The sequence below is a fragment of the Physeter macrocephalus genome, chromosome 13 (genome assembly GCF_002837175.3).
Source record: "Physeter macrocephalus isolate SW-GA chromosome 13, ASM283717v5, whole genome shotgun sequence".
Classification (NCBI taxonomy): Eukaryota; Metazoa; Chordata; class Mammalia; order Artiodactyla; family Physeteridae; genus Physeter; species Physeter macrocephalus.
The window spans coordinates 71,939,954-71,961,369 of NC_041226.1; the positions used below are offsets into that span (position 1 = coordinate 71,939,954).

General features: G+C 39.6%; 1 protein-coding gene across 4 annotated transcripts in view; it reads right to left on the minus strand.

Annotated features, from left to right (window-relative positions):
• Positions 1-10,902, minus strand: part of NALCN (sodium leak channel, non-selective) — a 318,984-nt gene extending 308,082 nt beyond the window's left edge. For all 4 annotated transcript variants that reach the window (XR_003682527.2, XM_028497339.2, XM_028497338.2 and 1 more), the window contains exon 1: positions 10,827-10,902. The gene's annotated coding sequence lies outside the window, so the exon portion shown is untranslated. The remainder of the gene's footprint in view (positions 1-10,826) is intronic.
• Between the last annotated feature and the right edge of the window lie 10,514 nt (positions 10,903-21,416).

A 21,416-nucleotide genomic window follows, 5' to 3' on the forward strand; every position in this document is an offset into this window, starting at 1 on the left:
CGCGCAACCACTGCGCCACCAGGGAAGCCCTCCCTCTTTTTTAAAATGGCCACAGAACCCCAAACAACAAACCACCCTATATATCTCCACAGGAACAAGAAGAGTTTCCTGCCTTTCCCCATATGCCTGGTGTACGCACATTAAAAGCTTCCACTGTACTTCAGCGCGTCATAATAACAATGTCAAGACCAAAGGGGATGCTTATTCCTCAAGCTGGAGCTGACAAATGTCATTGGTTTTTAAAGTTAGACTGTCTGTTTTTGTCTGGCCCAATTTTCTTCCTGACAGAGGACATGTCCATTCAGAACAAATGAATACACAATCATAACATTTTATGCCGTGGTTTTAAATTAGGAGGAAAACCCCACTATTTCTGTCTTGTTTTCTGTTACCCTAAACCCTTCTGCCTTGCCTCACACTTAACCCAGCACTGGCCCTTCCTCCAACTCCCGGGTACCCTGGAGCCTCAGAGCCTGGGGTGACGGCACCTCTCTCTGCCCAGCTGAGTGTCCTGTCTCCCCATCTCGAGGGTCTGAAACTTGTCCTCTAGTTCTTCAAGCCCAGATCAACTCAGTGCTCGGCTCTGGGCACCGAGGACGGGTGTCCCGTGCTGCCTGGGCACCCTGCACCTACCTCCACGAGCCCGCCTCTTACAGCCTTGACAGCCTGGCACGTGGTGCTTTCCCACGCTGGACCCCGGCGACCCCGGGGTTTCCTGTTCAGTGATGCTCTGCCTCTTGATCTTAACAATCAACAGTGCTTAAGGGAAAGTGATATAGGTAGAATGTGATGTAAAACTGAAGAGATATTCCCTAGTCTGAATGCTTTATAAAAAGGAAAACAATCCTCAAATACACACACACACACACAGAGAGAGAGAAATCTACCAAACAACCCACAAAAAGGAGATGAAATGCTTTGGAAGACACAGAAGTTCCCCATGGTAAAGTAGTGAGCTCATAAGTTGATTTCCTTTCAAATTAAGCTGACCGCCATGTAAAAGACTCCTTCCCACACAAATGTTTACTAAGGGCTTATCCCGTGCCAGGCCTGGTTCTAAGTATGTCACATATCATGTCATTCGATTCTTACAATCTGAATGCTTTATAAAAAGGAAAACAATCCTCAAACACACACACACACACACAGAGAAATCTACCAAACAACCCACAAAAAGGAGATGAAATGCTTTGGAAGACGCAGAAGTTCCCCATGGTAAAGTAGTGAGCTCATAAGTTGATTTCCTTTCAAATTAAGCTGACCGCCATGTAAAAGACTCCTTCCCACACAAATGTTTACTAAGGGCTTATCCCGTGCCAGGCCTGGTTCTAAGCATGTCACATATCATGTCATTCGATTCTTACAAGAACCACTTCACAGATCAAGAAATTTAGGTACAGAGATGAGCCAGGATATGAACCAAGACAAAGTGATTCACGGAACTATTAAATTAAAAATTAAGTACATTATAAAATAGATAATTAAAAAAAACCCTACTTTTCAACATTTTTTCTTTTTTTTTTTTTAAAGCGTGATTAAAAAAAAATTATTTATTTGGTTGCACTGGGTCTTAGTTGTGGCTCGTGAGGTCTGAGTTGCGACATCTAGTTCCTTGACCAGGGATCGAACCCAGGCCCCCTGCATTGGGAGCTCAGAGGCTTAACCACTGTGCCCCTAGGGAAGTCCCTCAACACTTTCTAATCATACAACCTTGTAATTCTAAACTCTCTTAGCATTGATTATTGTTTGCGAAAATACTACAGACATTCTCCTCTCTTAAAACTGAATCCATTTGTATTATATGAGTCACATTATAGTTATTCCAGCCACATATTTATAAAAATGTGTCGATTTTTTTTTTCTGGTAAGAAATCATCAAACGCCTCATCAAATCTATCTAAATGTCACTTTCAGATAGCTGAAGTTATTATCCGTGTATCCAGCCTTTTTCCATAAGGATGAATCCTAGAAATAGTCTATTATGCTTTTATCTTTTGTCTAAATTGTGGGGAAAAAAAAAACACATAAAGAAGCATTTACTAACTCCCATCTGATAATCGTACATCATGTAGTAAAGAGACAGCTGTCTTAACTTCCTAAGGATGACAGAGTTCTTCATTTCTTAGAGTTAGTTTTAGTCTCATAAATTCTTGACCGAATGTGCTGAGAACATGAAAAATAGAAAACAGATCTGACTTATGATACATGGGTAAAAGAGTGTATGTTTTTCTGCAGAGATTACATTAGGGCAGAAAGAAGAGCTTTATTGAGAGAAGTCCTTCTGTCATAGTCAAAATGCAAAGCTCAGGGCACTGTCAGGGTTGTGATTCTATTTTGTAGTGTTCTTTGTTCTTCGAGCAAGGGAAATCCAGACTAAATAGAAGCTACCAATCAGAAGTTAGCAAGTGGTAGCTGTTTATTCAGCAAAAGAACCGTTTAATCTAAAAGTTTCTAATATAATGTGATCGGCCATCCCAAGAAATGGTACACTTCTTTCTGGATATTCTCCACACATCGTGGAGTTTGCAGAAAGGACTTCTATTCCATCTGGGAGTTTGCAATAGATTACCTCCCAAGAGACTTCCAATGATACAATTTCTTAACACACTCTTGAAGCTGCTCATAATTTTATACATTTTATCAACTCAGGGTAGCATGGTGGTCTGTAAATTACTGTCCATAATTTTAGAAGAGAATCAAGCTTAAGCATTATGCATTCTTTTTTTTTATTTTTTCACTTGAAAGATGAGAGCAAACATTTATCAAAAGCTGGCTCTGTGCCAGGCACTATTCCAAGGTCGTAATACCTCTTTGATATAGTTTTTAGTATTATTCCCATTGTACAGATTAAAAGTCTGAGGCAAGCTTGCCCAGATCCACATGAACTGGAAGCAAGTTTAGAACCCAGGGAGTCCATTTTGTTGGGAGAACAGAGGTAGGGGAGGGAGGGAGAGAATGGGCAGAGAATTTGACTTACTTTTTAACTTCAAGAACTTTTGTACAATTCAAATGTTTTGCAACAGTGATGAATTTCATTGTAATTTCTTTAAGACAAGTAAAATATGAAAATCATCAGTTTTTAAGCATAAACAAATGACAGCTGACATTTGCTGAGGATTTATCATGTGTGAGGCTAAGAGGTTTAAGTGGATTATCTCATCAACTGCTCCCCACACCCCAATAAAGCAGGTGTCTCTGTTATTCCTCTTTTACAGATGACAATGAATTTACAGATGACAATGAAGTTTACAGAAGGTGAATGCCTCACCCAAGGTCACTTTCTGACCTTTACCCCCATGATATTTAATTGTCCTTGTCTTTCAACCTGACCTTTCCAGGGCTTTGTGAATAGAACTTTCTCTTTCCCCAGTGAGCAGAGATGGGGAGTCTCCAAGTTCTGGCCTCTCCCAAGTCTGAGTAGTGAAACTAAATTAGAGCAAGGCAGCATCTAGACTGCAATGCCCCCGGGGCAAGTGTCTCCTGTTCCCAAAGTACCCTTTGCTCCTGAAACTTAATTGGCCCAATGCGATGCATCTTTTCTTCTAATTGGTTCCTAGTGGTTGGAGGAAAGGCAGGCAGCTGCCTGAGTCCTAGGTCTGCCTTAGCAACAGCAGAGCACATCACTTAGCAGGCAAACTAAAACATCGTTAAAACTGGACCCCAGATCACAGCAGCAATCTCTCTTTCTGTATCTCTCTGCCTCTCTCTCTCCAAATGCACTTTTCATTTGGGTGCTTTCTCATCTACATCTTGGCCCTAGCTAAATCGGGATGCAGCCTTGCAAAAACAGTGTTACATGCGTGGTCCAGTCTCAGCAGGATAGCAAGAGCCACCCAAGATGGGCCACCAAACAGAGGAAGCTAAACATTTCAAAGGGCCATCTCCAACCGCAGGCTCTTCTTTTCTCGTTTCCTTTTGTCAACACACTGATTAAAAACAGAAAATGGTTCCCTACTTTTTATACTGAGTCTACTTCCTAAATCCCCAAAGAAAAGCAGCATATTTTTTTCTAGTTCTTTCTACAAATACTTCAAAACAGTGTCATTACTTCCTCAAAGATTCAGTTCTGTTTCATTTTTAATTGTGAAAATTGAATTTTCTTTGACCTTTAAAAATTACTAATTTGGTAAAGGAATTCAGGATAGACTATGATGTCCCAACACCACAGCACCCTCGTGCCAAACTAAAACAGCCCATCAGTAGGAGAGGGTTAGAAGTTGTATTTGTCTCCTAAATCACTGTATTGATTACAAAATGAGGCAATCAGCTCACACATGTAGGCTGACCAACCTCTTTCCAACCTCTCTACTCAAGATAATTCAGTCATCCTTTCAACAAGCCCTAGCCTTTGACTCCAAGTTTAGAAAGGATATGCATTTTTAATTTTGTGAGTTATTCTGGGTACAAGGTAGGTGTAAGAAATTTTTAAGAAAAGAATATCAGAGTTAAAAATCACCACAGCCTGATGGTATAATTTTTTTTAGAAAGGTCCAGTTTCCTCCAGGTCGTGGCAGAAGTTTCATGGATTTTCATCATCCAATAGTCCAATGACGGGCATATTATTTTAAGAAACTGCTACTATCATTTAAATATTATGAAAGATCAGAAAAGGAGATTATCTCTTTTGATTGTAGTTAATTAACCTTGTAATGAATTTGCAATGGTTGGACAAAGAAGATGGATGGTTAAAATGGTGGTTTTCAAAACTTTTCCATCTAGTAGTTAAATAGTATGAAAAATGAAAAGGAGCTATCTATTTATGTATGTGTGTGGTTGTTTAATTTTGTAATATGAATTCAAAAAATTTGGACAATGGTGAATGTTTTAAACTAGTAGTTTCCAAAGATGGTTAACATCTGAATCATTGGGGAACACTGTCAACCAGGGGCATCTTTCACCTCAGACATATTAAAACAGAACCTTGCAGGGTAAAGTATGGGAAATGGTGCTTTTAAAAAACACCCCCCAGGTGATTCTTAACACACTCTCCCAGTGCTGGCCCCAATAGTGATGGAACCACTGGTCTAGATGCTCAGAAGAGCATTTTGACACTACGGAAATTACAGGTGATAGTCAAGACTGGTTGTTTGCGAAAAAAAATAAGAGAGACTGGTATAAACAATAAAGGTAAAATAGAAATCTGAGACAAAAATTTTGATCTATAACTGAATGTATATAAAGTATATTCTAAGTTTTCCTCAGAGAACTTCAGAATTTTCCACAAAAATATATTTGATATATTTAAATATATTTGAATATATTTGATACACAAGAATACATTTTTGTCTTATGAGAAGACAACTAAGAAATTTGGTTTTTCCTTGACTTTTCTACTATAATTTTCTAGTCTAGAATATGGCTATTCATTTCTTGAAAGGAACAAAGCAAAAACACTTTGTCTAGTTGAACTAACTAGCTTTTAACATTGCTTTCAATTTTTACTTAAAAAAAAGTAGAAAATTGTTTTGAGGCTCCCCAGAGTTTAAAATTTCTTTTCTCCACAAAGTATTGACATGTGGAATTGAGAGAAACAGAAAGACTAATCCAACAAGCTCTAGTTCTGAAAATTTAAATTCCTTATTTACAATATTTATCTCATTCTCTGAGCTTCAGCTCCTGGGAGGAATAGCCAAGGAAGTTTCCATACTTGAATTACCTTTTTTTCTACCCCAGGCAAATTTTATAACATATACTCAATAGTATTTTAAGCCATCACTGACGTATCTTGTCTGATACAAATTTGTATCTTGTCTGACACAGGCCTCCATAATTTGTACTTTTCAGAAATAATAAGTAATTCAAAAAAAAATCCTTCCTCTACTCCAAACGTGATACGTGAAGCTGATCTCCTGTGGATTTCATAATAACAATAAAGAACTAATAAAGAAATAAAGAAGCAAAGGATTTAACCTGCAGATACAGTTAACTGAAAGATAAAGAAGTGATTAGCTGTTCTACCTAGGCATTACAAATAGGAGCAAAAATGCCCACAATCACCCAAGCCTGAGGTCCTGCATTCACTCCTCACCCACCCCTCCCTTTCATTCTGTTGGTTCAGACACCAAGTTCTGTTAGCATTTGTTCTATTGATAAATCACCATCCACCTCTCCTTTTCCATTCTTGTAGTCTGAGGTCAGTTACCCATCCTTAGAATTTCATGCCCAAAAGTTTCTCCAACACTTTCCTTCATTGGCCCCCATTCTTATTTTTCTCCTTCTTGACCTCATTCTTAGTTCTTGGCACACTGATGCCTCCTATAGATAGCTATCCATTAATAGGCCTTAAAGACTGGAATGCTGGGCTTTATTTTTTTTCTATCAGATCTACAGCTTTTCTATTTCATCATGAATTCATTCATGTTTTTAAACATTCTCCTCTTTCTTCACCTCTCTAGTTCTGTTCTGTTGTTTTCTTTACTTCCTAAGCTGAAATGCTGCTTCCCTATCCCATCGTAGGTCACAGACCTTTTGAGGAAATACTACATCTAAGGACCACGTTGCCCAAAATGAATACACACAAGAATACTTTTGGCTATCTACACTATAATGCTATGATAATTAGTATATGTGTTATATATAGAAAGCTTGTAATTATAACTTTATTAAAGACAGCAACTTTTATTATTATAAGGTGTTTTTTCTCATTTAATTATTTTTTGAACTATTGTTTTTACATACTTCTACCTCACCTTTTATTTCTTTTGGTAGCAGGCGCCTAATATGTATTTCTTCATCTTTTTTATATTTCATTTTGAGCCATACTAGTATCGTAAGAGAACAGTCTTCTGCTATTTTTCAGAATTACACATTTTCAGTATATTATTTTACTGATCCTTTCATTTTGGAGGAGGAGAATGAAGCTAGTCTAAATTTTCCCTTGTGAATAGTTTTTTTCAACTTGATAAAAATACTGATGGAATATTTTCCTTTTTTTATTTTTCAAATTCAAAGTGTTCACCAGGCTAGATCTACATGTGGGCTACTTTTAATTAATTTTTCCTGGTCCATGATAACCCATCTTCAACTGAATATTTTTCCATCTAAAACAAAATAATTATTATATTTCCCTTAGAACAAGGCCTGTGTTCCATTTGCTCTGTTCTCCCCATCAGGAAGAGGCACTGATTTGGGTGTCTGTGTTAGCAGTCTTCCACATATAGCATCCTTGCCCCATACAAAGTCCTCTTTTCATCTCCTTCCTTTGCATAACTGGAGATAAGTCTCACTCTTGATCTCTGCATAAATGATTCCCTTGGCTGCAGTGTTCTGACTCCTCATACTTCTAATTCTCCTGGACTCCCTCCCCGGAACCCCATCTCCTGTCCCAACCTCTGGACTCACAGGGTCAGTCCCTGTCATCTGAGCACATTCTGTTTGGTGTGGCTGCCCTTGCCCTGGGGTCTCATGGAGAAACTGCCTCAGAAGTCAATGAATTCTTACCAACAGAATGCTCCATCTTTAACCTTCACCCCTTCACATTAAGGGCTTCTGCAGAAGCTCTGTTACTTATTTTTTGTACAAATCTCTGAGAAAGGGAATTGTGACCTGAACCTTAGTTTTACCCATCAGTTTCATGAGCCCAGTTCCATCAGTACTGAATCTAAAAGAAATGCCTTAGGGTTGACAGCCTAGGAACCAACGGCCTTCTTCTCTCTGTACCTTTAGGGCACAGATTTCTCACTATATAAATTCCTTTGATCATTTATTTGAAGTCTGAGTAGGAAAGCAAAAAGCAGAATTAGACACCTGAGCTCAAAAATCACTTTTTCCTAAAAGACCTAGCATTTACTTACTCTTTTTATTCAACTTTACAACTTTTATAGCATTCCTACTTTGATTTTACTCTAAGAGTCATATTTTATCAGCTGGATTTCAGATGAATTTGTTAAAGGTCAAGTCTTTATATAGTGCAAAGGTCATAAATCCAAGATATTTTATCTTCTATTATTCCTGTAAAAGAGGGAAGATGATCCACAAATACTAAAAAGAAGGCAGATTTACCTCAGAAAGCATATAAATCATCTTATTCAGAATTATAACCTTTAGAAAGCCAACTTGGAGCTATATACATATCCGTAACCTATAATATATATTATATATATTTCCATAAATTTATATATAATATATATCTACTTAAAAATTTAGATAATCCATTTTTTCCAGGAATATCACTATTTGGAATTTATCATGAAAAATAATAACTTCCAATAGAAATAAATCCCTATACTCTAACTATCTATCAGGACATTATTTATGATGATGAAAAGCTGGAAACAGCAAATATCCAATGATAGTGTTATAGCCATGTTAAGTGAGCCTATATTCATAGGGCATAGTCTTATATAGCCATTTATAATTTTTTAAGGAAGAAAACTGTACAGAAACATGAAAAATACTTATGACAAATAATAAATGAAAAAACAGCATAAAAAATGTACAACACATGACCACAGCTACACAAGAGTCATATAGTCTTAAAAATACACAGATAGTACAATCTTTTGTATTAGGTTATTGGGACTATGGTTGTTTATTTTCTTTTCACAATCATTTCTGTCATTTCTTTCATATCTAATTATTTTTAATTGAAAGGATTAATTTTAAAATGTTAAAAGTTTGCACACAACGAGTTTTGAAGGTGTAAAAACTTCTTGCACAAGTCCTTGAGACAGTTAAGAATCATATAACACAACAACCTCCAAAACGTTGATACTGGGGGGGGTCAATTTATAATTTCTTTAGACTGAAGGTCATAGTTTCCAAATCAAAACTAGAAAATAGGCTATCTCATTGTCTCCTCACTTGATTGCATATTTGTCTTTCCTGACAGATTCATAAGTCCTTGTCTATCTCTTTTCCTCATTGAACCTCCAGCTCCTAGCCCAGCGCCTGGTTTACATTGGGATACAATGTTATGGGGAGATGTGTTTTCTTTTTTTTCTTCACAAACTTGTGACTCTTCCCCTGGGATATAGTCACATAGCCATGAAAATTCTAAAATTATCACAGCATCATTGTTAAAGGATGAAACAAATATGTACATGCCTGCCCAAGTGTACACACACATACACACACTCACAATAGATGCAGGGAAGAGAAGAGAAGCAAATGGAACTCATTTCAAAGAAATGCCATACCCAAAGAAGAAGAAAAAAATGGTACCCAAAACTTCAATTCTCTAAACCGCAAGCAAATGCTACTATTTCAAGTCGATACTTTTTCTTTTACGAGTGTAATATTTTTCCTCTTTTGACTGTGTCATAGCTAAAGTTTACCACCATTTCACACGGCTTGTCTTCAACTTTTGCAGAGCTCCTAGTATGCTCACCATCTACCCTGCCAAAATGTCACATCTTCTGTGAACTCCAAGTGGGTCCAACCAGCCTGTTCACTTTTTCATTTTTCTCTCAAACTTGACTTTTCCTTCACTCTGGTTTTAGCAATAGCTGGATCAAGTATACTAGAGATGAATGGAAAATCCAACATCAAAGGCTCACAGAACGAAAGCCCACCGATTAGGAAATACATTTTTGCTGTTGTTGTAGAGGATTGAGAAGCCATGATTTTTATTTAGAACTGTTGAAACTTAATCTTTGAATGTTAAAAAAAAACACCATTCCTGCTCTATATCTGCCTTGCGGATAACTGCCATAGACCAACCTCTCCTATTTAATTTCAAGTCACGGTTGTAGCTATGAAAATATGAATCATAATTTTTTTTAAAAATAGCCACCTGTTACTTTCTGATCCCTATTAAAGGTCTTCGCCAACCCGGACCTCCTCGTACACAAACTCTCACCGACAGGGAAATTCAGGCCTTAGCTGATGACTGTACAAACATGAGATTAAAAACACATCCTTCCGGGCTTCCCTGGTGGCGCAGCGGTTGAGAGTCCGCCTGCCGATGCAGGGGACGCGGGTTCGTGCCCGGATCCGGGAAGATCCCACGTGCCGCGGAGCGGCTGGGCCCGTGAGCCACGGCCGCTGAGCCTGCGCGTCCGGAGCCTGTGCTCCGCAACGGGAGAGGCCACGACAGTGAGAGGCCCGCGTACCGCAAAAAAAAACAAAACCAAAAACACCACATCCTTCCGAGGCCTGAACCTGAGTGTGTCTGAACACGCATCCTTGATCGTATATTCTCTGAACAATTATGCCTAAAATTGAAAGATTTACCCTGTGATATTTCAAGCATTTATCAGGACCTGCGTTCAGAGTAATCACGCTACCCTTAAAGAGGAAAATCTGAGTCCGAGAGACACAGCTCTGAGCAGGGCTCTGGGCCCGCCTTGAGTTTCCAGCCAGGAGACCCACACCGGTCTCTTAAAGGCTCAATGACAAAACGGGTGGCTCTGGCAGGACCCTGCTTTGCTCGCCGTGTGGCCACCCTAATGACAGCCGCTCAAACAGGCCAATTCGTAAAAGAAGGGACGAGAAGCGCAGAGCGACGCGCCGGAGCCTGGCGGCGGGGTGGGCAAGGCCGGCCCGGAAACCTGCCGAGGCAGGCGGCCCGCACACCTGCGCGGTGGCCCCGGGGAGCGCTGCGCATCCGCCTCACCCGCAGGCACCTGGCCCCCGGGTGCCGGCGGGGCAGGCCGAGGTCCGGCGGCCCGGGGCATCTGGCGCGCACCCGAGGCCGGGGAAGGCGCACCCCGCGGCGGGGGCAGGCGAGCGCTTCGCGGCCGCCCGCGCCCGTTCCCCGCGCAGCCTGGGGGGCGCTCGTTCGGCTCCCCGCGCCCGGCCCTCGCCCCCCGCCCCCGGCCCGCCTGGGCCCGGCCGGGGCCAGAGCGACCGGCGCGCCCCCCCGGGCCTCCGGCGCCGTGACCAACCTGTAACCCCGGCGCTCAGAGCGGTCATGGTGCTGCGGCTGCGGCTGCGGCTGCGGAGGCGGCTGCGGCGGCGGCGGCGGCGGGCGGGGCGCGCACCCTCCGCGGGGACGCGGCCCCTCACCTCGCGCGGCTCCGGCGGCGCGCTCCACCCGGGCTGCTGGGCCTGCGAGGGCGAGGGCGGGGGCGGAGGGGAGGGCTTTTTTCTTTCTGCCTTTTTTTTAAAAAAATCAGAGTTGGCTTTGCCGCAGGGGTTGGGATGCTGGAGGCACCCCGGGCTGAAGGGAGGAGACGGCAGAGGGGAGCGGGAGGGTCGGTGCCATCAGGTTCCTTGTCTCCGGCCGCCGCCACCGGCCCAGCCTCCCAGCAGCAGCTGGGCTCTCCCCTACCGGTTAGCTCCTCCTGTGCTCTCTGGTGTGCTCACCGAGCGCTCCGAGCGCACTCGGGACGGGCACACGTAGGGCCACCGCGGACAGGCGAGCGGGGCCCGTGTACGTGTGGTCTTGTCTTACTGGACACAGTATCTGAGGATGCGGACTAGTTTCACCCTTGAGTATGAAACTGCTAAATCATGAGGGCATCGGTGGCATTGATCTCTTCTAAGCATGTTAACATTTTCTCTTAACATTAAAATATTTCGTTATGTGCATGAGGCTGGATGCCCATTCAAAAAGTGGTCACCTCCAGGAGCTGTTAACGATACCGGACAGGAAGCTGCACCTGATGTTTCCTGGGGCTCCCAGCGGAGCAGGTTTGGGGAAATCTTGGAAATTTGAGCACCCTGCTCAGACCCAGGGGACATTATCCTCTCAGCTGCATTTGCTGAAAAGTTTACTCAGGCGCTGGCATCTTGCTTTGTAGTCAGATATTAAACCCACCAAGAATCCTTGACAGTGATTTAGTGCTTGTGTGTGGTCCTGTCTTCACACGCATTATACACACACAAGCACATAAATAGAGGGAGAGAGAAAACTGAGTGAAACTTCCTCTGGAAGAGAAATCAAAACCCCAAACCAAAGAACAATTCCCTATTACAAAATTATAGTCCAAGAGATGGGAGTAAAATCACATACACACATTTTTGAAATAAAATTTCTAGTTCTGCCTTTTAAATTAACTTATCATTTAAAAAAAAACACCCTTGCACAGTCTATTCACTTTGGGCCAGTGTTAGCACTTTTTTATTATTCAGAGGAAATTTTAAAATAATTAGCATTTCATGAAATACAGAACCATGTGGAATATATTTTTGTGAAGATTCTAGAAAAACCAACTATATAAAAAGCTAAGTTTTAAACAAGTGAAACCATATGGAAATATTCTTCACAACACAAAATGGACACACAATCATTTCGAGGCCAGGGAGATGAGAATGCAGAAGTTATATATAGACAATTCTTTCAAAGAGTTTTGCTATAAACATTTGGAGAGAAATGGGGTGGGAGCTGAAAGAGGAAGTGGAGAAAAGACAATCATTATTCTTTTTAAGATGGAAGACATAACAATACATTTTTTGCTAATGCAGTGGATGGGGAAAACTTGGTGATGCAAGAAGATGATGAGTAAATAAAGCATGTCCCTGAGTAGAAGAGAGGGTTGAGGTTCACCAGACAAAGCAGGGCTGGCCTGACCAAGAAGCACAGATGATTCATACATTCATTCATATTAACAGGAAAGAAGGTAGAGTGTCAGGTCCTAAATGCAGGGAGGTGGGGAATTGGATGGCATGAGCTTGTGGAAATTATCTTCTAATTGATTTTATTTTTTATTTCAGTGAAAGTGGAAGAAACTCATCAAGTGAGGGTAAAGATTGAGGAAGGATGTGTTGGAGGTTTGAGGGAAAAATAAGTTGGGAAATTGTCAACTAGGACAGTGGGGGAGTGGCTGCACTAGGGAACATGATTACTGGTAATCTTAAGGACCCATCTGAAATTATTGATTATGAATTTATTAGAAGAAATGCATATTTTTTCCTAGCCTTGTTTAGTTGCATGAGTGAAGGTAATTCCTATGAAATCTGTTTTTCTCCGGGTTGTAGTTTATCCTGGCAAATAATACAATATCTTCAAGCCCAGTACCATAGTAGCAAGGCTTCTTGTGAAAAGTTCATTGATTTCACATCACATTATTCCTGCAGGTATTACAATATTGCACCTGTTTGGGCCCAAAATTTTTAAAAAAATAGAATTTAAGAAGATAAAGTCAGATTTATGCTACTTTCTGAAGTCAATGAATCTTGTGCTAACACAGGTTTCTTTGAATTTAATAGCCCTTTTGCTCATGGAAGATATCTACAGAGAGAAAAAAGAAATGAGAAAATATATTATCAAGGGAAAAGAAAGATGAAGCCATTTGGACAATATCAAGTAAATAAAAGGATTCTTTAAGAAACATGCATTGTGGTTTCTCTCCAAAACTATTCAACCTCATTAATCTCAGTGGTAACCTGCAAAGTTGATTTTGAGATGTTTTCAGCTTGAATCTATCAAAACACATCTATTCCTTAAAGAACACAAGTAATCAAGGGATATTTCTAAAAGGTATGAGAAATATATTCACCTGATGTATTATTCTACATTAATATTTTCCAGTGGATAAACTGGTCCTAGTCTTGTTTCCATACTGTCTTTTATGGTAATTATTTATAAACATGTCTACTTATTTAGATTTAAAGGCCCTTAAACTTAACCTTATAATAAGCCTTTGCATCTCTATTTTGCTTTGTCTAATACTTTTTTTACCCAGTAAGGTGCTCAATCAATATTTGTTTAACGAATTAACTAAATACCAATTAGTTCACAGATTTAATTGTCCAAGATTAAACACTTTGTATGAATAATTTTCCCTTTGATGCAAAAGGTATTTTTAGTGAGGCTGTCAAATATTTTTATATTAGGAACAGAAAATTTTCCATTCCCTGACCAGAAAGCAATCTCAAAACACAGCTGTAATAATGTCTAATTACTAAACTGCCAGGGAACTGAAGCTTCCTACTTTAGTGTGAAAATAAAGTAGAGGATGATGTTGAATAAGTATGTCCTCATTAATTTTTGAAACAGCCTCACATTGTAAGACTGGAAAAAGCCTGCAGAGGCCATTAGATTCAGTATCTACATCTAGGCAGGATGATAACTAAATTATACAAAAAATATTGTTGCCTCTCTTATATAAGAAACTTCAGTGAAAAAACTTATGAAACTGTTTTAGCTATAAATTTTCACAACATTATATACCAAAATAAAAAGTATAGATATGATCTGGCTGTTGTGTTTATATAACATTAAGCCATTGATGTAATGGATCTTTTTAACTAAAACTGCAGACTCCAGCAACGATTTTCTTGTTATTAAAAGCCTTCCAGTGATCCAAGAGTATATTTGTTTTTCCAAATAGTCACCAGAAATCTTCTTGATTTAAGCCTATTTCCTGCCTTTGTCACATTATAAGTGGATATAAAATGGTTGCTTATCATGAATTTTATTTTGTATTTGTGTATATGCCTATATGTTATTATTATTATATGAATTTTTTTAATTCACAAAGACAATTGCTAAATCTAGCCTAATCTTTTTCTCCAAGTTAAGTAATTAATTACCTCTTGATCAATCATTCTATATTGAGCAACAATTGTTAGATCACAACTATTAGATCACTACCATCTTCACTGGTCAGAAACAGTTGAATAGCAGCAATTGCTTGTGGTTTAAACTAAGCTATCCCACATAACATTAGGTGCTACATGTAGTGCATGGAAAATATATGATATGGTATTTTAGTTTGAATTTCCCAGAAGCAGACACTGGGATGAAAATGAGTGTACAATTAATTTTAAAAGAAGTGCTCCCAGGGTAGATCAAAGTGGAAGCAGGAGAGAAAGAGGAAAAAGAAGCGATTTGAGGCATAAGGCTCACAGAGAGTAGGCTTTAACATGATTATGTAAAGGAATGCTGAATTATAACTTACACCTCAGAGATGTCTAAACCTAGGGAAATTTGCTGGGCTTTCACCCAACAGTCATTGGTTAATGGCTTCAGGAGGGTAAGTAGGAGAGGGAAGAGGAGAAGGTAAAGGAATAAAAAAAAACATCCAGGCACTTCTGACCCTCTGCACTTATTGACAAAGTGGTCCCAACAGTCTGAGGGCAGTGCCCTGAAGATCTGTGGGTGCCGGTCTTTGAAAGTGTACCAAAGGGGCACCACTTATACCAACAGAATCTGAGAAACTGAGGGGAACTGGGCAGGGCACCAACAATGTCTGCCACCCATGGTAGATGCCTTCAAGGCGCTGAAAAACTACAACCAACATATATAAGGCAGTTATAGTACCATGCAAGAATTAGTTAAATAGCTGTCACTATAAGTCCAACGCTAGCTGAGACTGTCAAGGTTATCCACATGGGCTGGAGAAGACTGAATAGCCTTGTGAAAAGCATTGAATTCAAGTCAGCCTTTAAAATATGGAAGATTTAATTGCATGGAGGGAAAGAGAGAACATTTTAAGTGGATGAAAAAGCAAAATTTTGCAGATTGGGAAGCAAATGTTGAGAAGGAATTAGGAATACAGAAGGTCTGGGGGGAGTAACACCTGGGGAAGGGAAATGGAGGAAGCAAGATTGGGGAGGAGGAGCCATCAGAATACTATGCCGGCCTGGCATTGCCCTGTGCCAGCCCCATGGGCAGCTCTTGCACAGTGACTGTCCCGTAGTGACACCACGTTGAGCGGAAATGGCTGGACTCTCATACCACTGCCTTATCTAGCCAGTGATGGGTCATCCTGAGAAGAGTCATGACCTTGACTGGAAAGCTGATGTAGTCTCTAGAAGGACAATTTATTTCACTTGTGCTTGCCCTTTGATTTATAGAATAGATATGATAAAATATATATATATATATATAAGTCTAAAAGATCTCTTTCAATCAGTATAAAATAAAACATCTAACTGATAAGAACACATCACAGTTTAGCTGGCCACATTTTCTCTTTCTCAGTGATGCATAAAATAATAATGAATCTTATATTTGATGAAATATAGCATGGAAAATGGTTGACACATCATAGGTTCTCAATGAAAGTGAATGGACTTGATTTTTCAGTTATTTGTAAGGTCACCAATCTTAAAGAACCTAGATATTTAAGGGACTTCCCTGGTGGTCCAGTGGTTAAGACTCCACACTCCCAATGCATGGGGCAGCCAGAAATGAAAAAAAAAAAAAAAAAAAAAGAACTTCGGTATTTAAGTCATTGCAATAATGCTTTGGAAGAATGAACACAATGAGAAGTAAAAACTAATCATGTAATTAATATCTTTTAAATATATTTGTAGTTTTATCATTAACTGAAAGACATAGATGCCATCTCTCTTTCTGAACACCCTTATATCCAATCAGTTGTAAATAGTCCTAGGAAGAGAGTTAATTTAAAATATGACAATTACAAAACAATGAACTCAATTTTCCCATTGCTTTAAATATCCTTTCAGGGGCTTCCCTGGTGGCACAGTGGTTGAGAATCTGCCTGCTAATGCAGGGGACACCGGTTCGAGCCCTGGTCTGGGAGGATCCCACATGCCGCGGAGCAACTAGGCCTGTGAGCCACAACTACTGAGCCTGCGCATCTGGAGCGTGTGCTCCGCAACAAGAGAGGCCGCGATAGTGAGAGGCCCGCGCACCGCGATGAAGAGTGAACCCCGCTTGCCACAACTAGAGAAAGCCCTTGCACAGAAACGAAGACCCAACACAGCAAAAATTAATTAATTAATTAATTAATAAAAACTCCTACCCCCAACATCTAAAAAAAAAAAATATCCTTTCAACACATCAGGACAACATTAAAGATATTTAGGTTTTCGGGAACTGTTAAAAGTGAAGATTCATTCTAATCTACAATGCCAAAGCAACTGATTTAGGTGCAGAATTAACTAAAAGAATGAGTTGTTTGACCATTTCAACCAGAGCTTGAAAGGCAAGTAAAATTTATGGTGTTGCCAAGGTCAAGAGGAAAGCAGAAGGTGAAAGGAGAAGAAATCGAGTGAGTTACTCAAAGACAAGATAATGAGCTGCTGTCTCTTCCACAACTGGCTTTATCATCCTAGTTCACTCAGCTACTGTTATTCTTCTTTTCGATTAATGACCTCATTTAATCCCTCTCCTTTTTCCTAAAGCAATTTAATTCATATCCCATTTACAGTAATTTATCTAGATTGATTACCAGCCTTCTATCAAATAAAATTTCTATAAAACTGAATTTCTTCATTGTGTATGAAAATAAAAAGGTTTGCTGACAATTTTCATCACAATAAGAAAATGTTTGCAAGCTGCCTAGTCAAACATATTACATCAAAGTCTACATAATGTTTTCTATACCTATAATTTCAGTTTATAAGTTGCATATTATTGTGGGAAAATATTCATCTCTGATCTGAGCTTTTATACACTTATTATTATTATCAATGTCTATCAATTGTTATCAATTATTATTATGCTTATCAATGTCTCAGAAAACACACTCAGGGCCCCTGACTTGGGGGCTGTCATGCAACCTGCCAAGCATCTCTCTTCACCTAGATAATGTGCCTTTAGTCTGCTTATTTTTTTCTGATTTATGTTGAATGGATCCTTCTCCTGTTGGAATAATATTGAAAATAATGCAAACAGTCATATAAATATAAGTTTTAAAACAGGGTAGTGTATGGTGTGCACTGCACAAAAACCGTGAGTAGTTGTGATGAAGAGAAAGCTGAGGGGCTAAGTCACTGACCAGCCTGCATAGTGAGAAAGGCACCAACCAGCACAGAGTTCACATAAAAATACACATAAATGAAATATATTTTAACTTCTTTTTGACTAGCTACATACACTAGCTCTATATAAATGTCCATTACCAGAAGACTAAATACAACTTTCTATCATTTCCACCCCTAATAGATGTGCATATGTAAGTGAATATATATATTTGTTTACAATCGCTTGCATATATTTATACACATATATATACACACGTATGTATATATATATATATTTCCTATTCCCCCTTTATTATTGGAAGACTTTGGACAAATATACAAAGAAAATCTAATCACAGAAATTTAGAATTGGGGAAAACCAACGTTCCCTTCACCCACGCCATTTGGGAACCTGAAATTCAACAGGTTAAGGAACCCAGCCAAGATCAGGCAGCTAGTGGATGGCAGAGCCAGCATCAGAAACCCTTCTCTGAACAAACAGTTCAGTGTTCTCTCCACTTGTGGGCTCCTGATTTTATCTCCCCGGTTGTTATTAACTGAATAACCGTTGAGCATGTCTTTAAGAATTCAGAAGCTATTAGTCAGGGTAAAATAATATTGAAGTGATAAATCTTTTTCCCCTGAAGTCAGTGAAAACCACCTCTTTCTTTTTTTTCCCAAAATTTCCCTTCCGCGTCAACCAGAACTGTAAAAATATTCAGAAGACTGAAAGATTATTTCTTATTCCAGAAGTGCCTAATATTTCCAGGTGATTTTACTACGTGGGAGGAAAAAAAAATGCTTCTGGTTCTGCACTAATGCCTGGAAAAGATATTAACTAGACACCTTTTTATTCCACAGTTCTGGCCCAGCTGAAAAGTTCTTTTTGTTGGAAATTGAAACTGATTTTTATTGCTGCCCCAGAATATTTAGCCTTCCTGAAAGCTTTGAGGTACCTTTTACTATTTGAAAACCTGGACACTTCTTTTTAGCTGCAAATATTATCCAAGTGAGTTTTGAGTGAAATTGTGATTTTTTTTACTTCAGACTTGACTCTAAGTGATTGAACAATTAGTGTGGCACATATATGGCGAGATCAGTAAGAGCTGTTGATTACCTGACTCTAGATTAGCTTTCTTGATTTTTTCATGGCAAATATAATTTTCTTGATGATTTTATATATTAATTGCCTTAATTTATCTCATAATGGTGTGTTAATTCTTCCCTTCCATTAAACCTGACAAACCATCCTTTAGGTCAAATTGTTGCATCTAATCAAGGTGTATCAAACTTTTAAAAGTCATTCATTCATTCATTCATTCACTTAATCATTCTCTAGGCAAATATTTGTTGAGATGCTACTCTGTGCCAGGCACCGGAGGGACAGCAAAGAACAAGGCAGCCAAAGTCCCTGCTTTCATGGAACTTGTATTTAATTGGGGAGAGGTAGATTATACACAGTAGGTGAACAAAGGAAAACCATAGTGTTAGATCCTGGGAAGGGTTGCCAAAAAAATAAGACAGAATAAAGGGTGCTTGGTCTGGAGGGCAGCTTTAGACAGAGTGAGGAAGAAGGAAGAAAAGAAGGAAGGAAGCAAGGAAAGAGGGAAGGAAAGAAGGGGGAAAGGAAGGGAAGAAAGAAGGAAGGACAGGAGGAAAGGAATAGTAAATAAATAAATAAATAAATAAATAAATAAATAAATAAATAAACAATAATTATACCAATAAATACTTCTGAAAAATTTTGCTCAGCCTCACGTCTCACACATCTTGCTGTCTTCAATTTTTGAGACTTTTCCTGCCTTGTCGACGTGAATCACAATGATGGAGATGTCCAGCTCTACAACTTCCATAAGGGAAGTGTGTTAGGATGTCCATACTGTTGCAAGTGGGGCTTAGGGTACCATCTTGGATCTGAGGGATCAGCCGCAGGGGAGGCTGTTCCTGAGGCCTGGGGCAATTTCCAGCAAGGGGTGCAGCTGTGAGCCATCAGCGGCTGATACTGCCATCCGCCAGGGGATGGGGGCATAAGCCTTGGGGAGGGGATCTGGGTGGAGCATCCACTATGGATACCAAAAATAAAGTGTCTTCTATGAAGTGCTAGAGTATTTGAGCTTTATACTGTAAACAATGGGGAGCTATTAAATATTTTTCAACAGGGAGTGAATGTGATGAAAACTGTATGTTAGAAAGACCTCCTAGGGAGTGGGATAAGGAAAGACACAAAACTCTGAGACTGGATGCAGTGAGGCCAGTTTGGAGGCTATGGCAATGGTGTGCAAAATAAAAGTAAAAATAAAGATGTTGAAGCAGGAAGAATCAACAAGATTCAGTGATTTACTGGACAATCCAGGTAAATTATAGAGAGGAACCAAAGATAATTCTCGGAATAAAGACTGAGAATTCAGTGAAATGATATAATTAATAAAAATTGGGAATATAGGAAGAGGATCTGGTTTTATTTGGATGCGTGTTGTATCTGCATGATGGTAGGAGGATACTAAAGTTTGCAAATGCCACCTGACAACTGATTCAGAATCCTCTGTATCACCTGCATCCTTTGTTGACTCCTAGGTCTATTATTCATATTGTGCATCATTTCCAATTAATTTATTCATGACAGAAATATAATATGTATGGAGTATATAATATGTATTGGGTACTGTTTTAGGCCCTGGCAAAAACATGTAAAAGCCCGAGTTTTACCTGGTAAACTAAGATTAATATGGCAACTGATAGGAACTTTCATAACATTCTTGTGAACAAAATGAAGACATGGGCTGATTCCATACAACTCAGGACACTGGTAAGTGGTTAGATTTCATATTCAGAACGTGCTGATAAAGGGATTCTTATTGTCTTGAAGAAAGGTCTCTCCTAAGCTTGGTCCTCAGCCTAATTTTTTTCAACTACCTCATCGGTTATTTGGAGAAAGATACAGAAAGCATGCTCATCATATTTACTTTGGAAAGGGTGAGGGAAGTATGAAATCTGTATGCATAATGATTCTGACCGTCTGGAAAAAAGAACTGAGCCTAAATAAAATTTAACAAGGATAAATATCGACTTCTATTTGGGGCGCATACACTTGTAAAAACACACGACTGGAGTAATGAGACAGTCAAAAAGTTAATGTGATCTTCAGTTTATTAGCAGAAATATAATATATGAAATAAGAATGGTGAAAGCACCCAGCTGTTTCCAGTTGGTAGAGGTCAAGGTGAGGATGTGACCACCAGTTGACCTGTGAGCCGGACCTCGGAAATCAGAGCCTCCTCCTCTCCTCCTCTGCCCTTGGAATGTACCTTCTGTCCACTTTTCCACAGTGAGAGCCCTTTAGAAGGATGCAACCTTGAGAGAGCAACGTGTCGTCGAGACCATCTGGACCGTATATGCTCTGTTAAGGCCTCTGCATAAACTTTTAAGATACTGGTGTGCAGGTGCAGAGATCTACTCATTCTGCATCATCCAAGACAAGCCTCATATATAAGTTCCCTTGCTTATGACACCTGCCCCTTACCCGTCTGGAATGGTCTGCCTTTCTTCTGTCTTTCTCTGCCCTCATGTACAAGGCCCATTTTCCCAAACAGCAGTTCCCCGCACTTTCAACCACACCTACCTTATGGTGTCAGCGGTGCCTGCCACGCTTTACAGAAGCATCCACACAAGACAAAGCTAAACCGCTCAGGAAACCAGGCTATTGGAGGCTTGACGGTGTAATACACGAGGAAGAGGTGATGGAAATGATGATGTGTATCTTGAAAAGGGTGGAATTATTTGGGGAGTATGTGGACAGGTGGTGTGCCTGTGGGGAACACATATATTAGACATCTTAAAATATTTTAAGCAGCTCATGGCCAGGACATTATTTT